This window comes from Epinephelus fuscoguttatus, linkage group LG17, assembly GCF_011397635.1.
Source record: "Epinephelus fuscoguttatus linkage group LG17, E.fuscoguttatus.final_Chr_v1".
Lineage (NCBI taxonomy): Eukaryota > Metazoa > Chordata > Actinopteri > Perciformes > Serranidae > Epinephelus > Epinephelus fuscoguttatus.
Genome location: NC_064768.1, coordinates 40414296 through 40420295, shown reverse-complemented (window position 1 = coordinate 40420295; position 6000 = coordinate 40414296).

Genomic DNA, 6000 nt, shown 5'->3' with positions numbered 1-6000 from the left:
CTGGGGCGGCTTACTGGCACACTTAATGGACCTGAGTCATGGTTAATGTTATCAATCTCGCCTGTGCTTTCCCTACGATGACACGTCAAAATGTCTGCTGTAAAGAAGGTCCATTACCAGGTCTCAGGAGGCCACAACTACATGAGGTCACCAAACTTCACATCTTAATGAGAATGATGAAGCTTTAAACTGTCTCACTGTAACTGGAGCACCAAACTGAGAGTGTGTGTGTGCAGGCACACGCAACATTAATGAGGTCTAACTCAGGCTGGCTCTCATACTATACACTGACAGTGTGTCTCACATCACACACCTCTATACTGAACACCTGACACATACACTGACTATAGATACGTAGCCCAAACAACCTCACTTCAGAAAATCAGACCTTTCCCTTTAAGACTGCATAAAAGCCTATTTCTGCAGAGCATGACACTGAGTCTGTTCACATGCACCCTGATATTCCACTGTTGTTCTAAATATGACAGCACTCCTAATTTGATGTGGGTCATGTGAACAGCTTATTCTGTTTGGATGTTCAGCGTTCGGCCTTGTGCCTTGTGTCATCATGTGGGATACACCTGTACTATTTACAGCCATCTTTGGACATGTATACAAGGTAGGGACGTGAGACAGTGTCTCCTGTCCATAATGCCCAGCTCTAGTTTGGAGGACGTGAGACAGTGTCTCCTGTCCATAATGCCCAGCTCTAGTTTGGAGGACGTGAGACAGTGTCTCCTGTCCTCTGTTGAATAATGCCCCGCTCTAGTTTGGAGGACGTGAGACAGTGTCTCCTGTCCTCTGTCGAATAATGTCCAGCTCTAGTTTGGAGGACGTGAGACAGCGTCTCCTGTCCTCTGTCAGATAATGCCCAGCTCTAGTTTGGAGGACGTGAGACAGCGTCTCCTGTCCATAATGCCCAGCTCTAGTTTGGAGGACGTGAGACAGTGTCTCCTGTCCATAATGCCCAGCTCTAGTTTGGAGGACGTGAGACAGTGTCTCCTGTCCTCTGTCGAATAATGTCCAGCTCTAGTTTGGAGGACGTGGGACAGCATCTCCTGTCCTCTGTCAGATAATGTCCCGCTCTAGTTTGGAGGACGTGAGACAGTGTCTCCTGTCCTCTGTCGAATAATGTCCAGCTCTAGTTTGGAGGACGTGGGACAGCGTCTCCTGTCCTCTGTTGAATAATGTCCCGCTCTAGTTTGGAGTACGTGAGACAGCGTCTCCTGTCCTCTGTTGAATAATGCCCAGCTCTAGTTTGGAGGACGTGAGACAGTGTCTCCTGTCCTCTGTCAGATAATGCCCAGCTCTAGTTTGGAGGACGTGGGACAGCGTCTCCTGTCCTCTGTCGGATAATGTCCCGCTCTAGTTTGGAGTACGTGAGACAGCGTCTCCTGTCCTCTGTTGAATAATGCCCCGCTCTAGTTTGGAGGACGTGAGACAGTGTCTCCTGTCCTCTGTCAGATAATGCCCAGCTCTAGTTTGGAGGACGTGGGACAGCGTCTCCTGTCCTCTGTCGGATAATGTCCCGCTCTAGTTTGGAGGACGTGAGACAGTGTCTCCTGTCCTCTGTCGAATAATGTCCAGCTCTAGTTTGGAGGACGTGGGACAGCGTCTCCTGTCCTCTGTCGGATAATGTCCAGCTCTAGTTTGGAGGACGTGGGACAGCGTCTCCTGTCCTCTGTCGGATAATGTCCCGCTCTAGTTTGGAGTACGTGAGACAGTGTCTCCTGTCCTCTGTCGGATAATGCCCAGCTCTAGTTTGGAGGACGTGAGACAGCGTCTCCTGTCCTCTGTTGGATAATGCCCAGCTCTAGTTTGGAGTACGTGAGACAGTGTCTCCTGTCCTCTGTTGGATAATGCCCAGCTCTAGTTTGGAGGACGTGAGACAGCGTCTCCTGTCCTCTGTTGGATAATGCCCAGCTCTAGTTTGGAGGACGTGAGACAGCGTCTCCTGTCCTCTGTCAGATAATGTCCCTCTCTAGTTTGAAGGACGTGAGACAGCGTCTCCTGTCCTCTGTCAGATAATGCCCAGCTCTAGTTTGGAGGACGTGAGACAGTGTCTCCTGTCCTCTGTCGGATAATGTCCCGCTCTAGTTTGGAGGACATGAGACAGCGTCTCCTGTCCTCTGTCAGATAATGTCCCGCTCTAGTTTGGAGTTTGGTTCTAGTTTAGCATAAGGGGTTTAGCGTTAACTTGGCTGTTAGCAGCTAACGCTATCTCTGGATGGTGGCCTGTGAGGTGAGCCCTCATGTTCGTTATTCCCAGAGTATTTTATTCTCATATGACACAGCTGTAAATCACACGTGTCATAGCCAAGTCCTCCTTCTGTGGTAAAAAAAATCCAAAGTAAGTCCAGACGTTTGATTTAAACACCGACGACACATTTCTGATTTCTTTCTCTGGTGCCTCCATCTTTGTTTTGATGAACTTCCTGCCAGATGCCGCTGACTGAGACCTCTGCTGATGTATATAATAAAAGATCGATAATCTACGTCTGTTTATCAATACAATATCGCCACGCAAAACATCACAATATTTCTTCCCCCACCCATCGTAAACAGGAACATAAACTGATTAAACAGCTGAGTATAGTCTTTTTCAGAATGAGGGCAAAGTACAGAATATCATGAGCACGTAAACTCCCTGAGCTTCAGTCTCATATTTCTACAGACCTCTGGGTGCGAGACGGCCACAGGATGCCTGCCTCCATTACAGCAAAGTGCTTCCTGAGCCGACACTATACACACCTCCGAGAACAATCAGATTACACAATCAGACAGTTTAGACTGAATCCTGATGGCTTTGCCTGTTTAGTGAAATCTCCTCCTGATTGTCCCCGCACTGATGAGACTGAACACACTCTTTGTTCAGCCAATTTACTGCCAGACCACGGGTTACTGATTCTCAGCCTCTGAGGAGGAAGAAATGAGGAAGAGGATATACGGTGTAACCTCTAGCTAGCATGACTAGCATTTAGTGGTGAGACCCAGTGAGCAGGCGGCTCCACGCTGCAGCTTCATGCCGTCTCCTCGCTAAAAGCTTCACCCAGTTACTGGTCTCCAGACAGCTACAGACTTAATACTACCGCTGCTCCTCTATGGGCTTCACTACAGCCTCATTGTCTACCGGCTTATGAAATTTTGAGTGCTCAGCAGAGTGAGCGGACAGTAACACACAGGGAGGAAGAGTGTGTACATGTGTGAGAGCCAAGGAAATGAAGCACTCAGGAACCACTCAGTCAGCCCAGAGTCCGAGAGACACCAGGAGTGGGTGGTGTGAGAGGAAAATTGTGTTTGAGGAATGAAGGACAAAGTAGCCACAGAGTGTGTGTGTGTGTGTGTGTGTGTGTGTGTGTGTGTGTGTGTGTATACTAATAGAACACAAGTACGCCACCTTGTGGACCAGGACGGGTTGGACTCTCCTCAAATCGTCCTTGACCTGTGAGAGAGAAAATCACATATGATCTATGAGAGAGCGGCTGTTTAACAACCCGTCACTGTGTTTGTAAAGTGATTAAACAGGAGAAATAAACACCTGAGTTAAACTTGCACATTAAATATGTTAAATGTATGTTTCATACATTTGAAACATAGGCTACGTTTACATTTACATTTATTAAATGTAATTTCAAGCCTGAGTTCACTGATTCCCAGTTCCAGCTGCCTCAAACGACCCAAATAAGTCTTAAAACGCAGCCAGAATCATCTCTTGAAGGGTGCTCCTGACATTTTCAAGGGTACCACCTCTGTAAATCTATAAGATAAACCTCCTTTTAAGATTTAATGAGATTCACACTGAGAGTAAAAGTTAAAAAAAGGGAAAAAGTGAGATATAAAAAGTGCTATTCGCACAGCAGCAGGATCACACTGTACCACTCAAATCCTTGAGGATAATGAATTAAATTAACTTCTCCTTTAATCTCTTACCTTATCTTAAATTATAGTACGAAATGTATGCAGATAAGAAAAGGTTTAATCTCTGTGCCAGCAATTGTGTTTCCCTGTCTATTATTAGCCCAGATATTAGTTGGAGGGAAGACAAAGTCATCTCCTTTGGTTTGTCATTGCACACAACATGCACAGATTTATTTCGCAGCCCTCCCAGGCAGAGTTATCAAAATGTCTGATGGTGAGTTTAATTCTAATTAACTTTTCTCACAGCAGCACAAGCTAAACCGTTGTCACCGTTGTTAGTGAACACTAATATAAGAAAGAGTAAAACACAGTGTGCTTCCAGATATTTAAAGACGAGCTATAATGTTTAATTTAAGTGCAGAAATTATGTTTAGCTCGTGTGTAACATTGGCATTTACTCCATGTGACGTTCAACTAAACATTTTCAGGTAAATGCCAAAGACATTAAGGAAGAATGTGACCTTAACAGCACAAACAGCTTAATTACTTAATTACCATTAACGAGAGGCTGTGTTCACTTTAATTTGTCGCCTCTGATTGGCTGAGTGAAGCTGTAACTGAAACCTTAAAGCTGGGGTGGGCGGAAAAATAAAAAATGTCAGATTTTGAAAGTGCTCCCTCCTCCTGCAGCTCTCTCCTCTCTGTCCTAAGCCCCGCCCACCGGACAACCACGGACGTATGCATGCACCGTTCTCTCTGTTTAATGAGACAAGAATTAGCAGCTAGCCACCCCACAATCCTCCGCCTAGCTCCCCGCCACTGCTCTGCAGGGAGGAGAGTGGACATCAGCTCAGACTGGCCTTCCGGCTGCAGCTGTAGCAGCTTGACTTCAGGCGACAAAAACCTCCCAGTGCCGGGTGTCACAGCCGTCTGGAGGCCAGCAGCAGCACCTGGTCTTGCCTGTGTGACGGCAGCAACAAAATGTTTGCTGATCCAGTCGGGAGTCAGGGCTGTCCGGCCCCCTGGAGCTGGGGTCTGCACTGGGGGTCTGCCTCCAGAGCTGCTGCCCGCTCTGCTCCCAGCGAGGTGGTCTGTGGCGGCGGGGAGTGAGGCAGAGGACACACTGTGATTCGAGGCTCTAGCTAACGTTAGCTACACAATTGTGAACCTGAACCCACAGCTGTTAGCCTTTAGCTCCTGTTAGCAGAAGGCTAAACTATTAGCACCATTTTCTCTCCCTCTCTGAAACACTTTGCTGATACTGACACATTTTATTCTGTTTATTGTCAGACTCTCTTTGATCAGTCCATCTTCCTTTTCCAGGTTGCTCTGCAGTGTAGACAGTTGTTGTCAATGCTGGAATTGCAATTTTCTCTGCAGGATTCTTCGCCACTGAATCATAATTTCACGGAGGGGACGTGCACATTTGTACAACAGCCAAAAAAACCACTCCCTCTCTCTGACATGACCTGTGATTAGCCAAAGTCTCTTTCGTCACAGGCTAGATTTTATAAATGTGTTGGATCCATACTAAAAACGCAAAAAATACTCAACATTGACTACAATGTCCTCCATCTCCATTTCCAAAATGTCCCTAACCATGGGTCAAAGTTTCTCCATTAAGACTGTATTTATAGATCACAACTTTTGCATAGGCAGTGGTGTGCAGCTCTGTCAGGCCTCATTTTGTGTGTGAGCCATGTTTCTAAATGAGACTCCAGATCCGGCCCACCAAAGGTTCCAGTCCGGCCCACTCATAAACTTTCTTTACAATAAAAGAAAAGGAGAGATGTGGAGGTGTTGTTATTTACAGGTGATCCAGCAATGGTTTTACTGGTCTTGTATCTTATGCTGTTTAAATATAATTTAAACCTTTAATTTTCTATTCTTTAGTTCTTTAATTGTTTTTAAATGTCCTTTTATAATGTGTTGATGCTTTAGATGTTTCATGTAGAGCTCTTTGGATTGCATTGTTGCTGAAATGTGCTTTATAAATAAGTGGCCTAAAAGTATTAATAGCATCTGTTCATATTTCTAACTTCACAATCCAAAATTAAATAAAATAAATATAAAAAATAAAATTAGAAAACAGTTTTTAAGGGTAAATACGTTGCCAGAGTGCATTAAAACACCAACATAAAA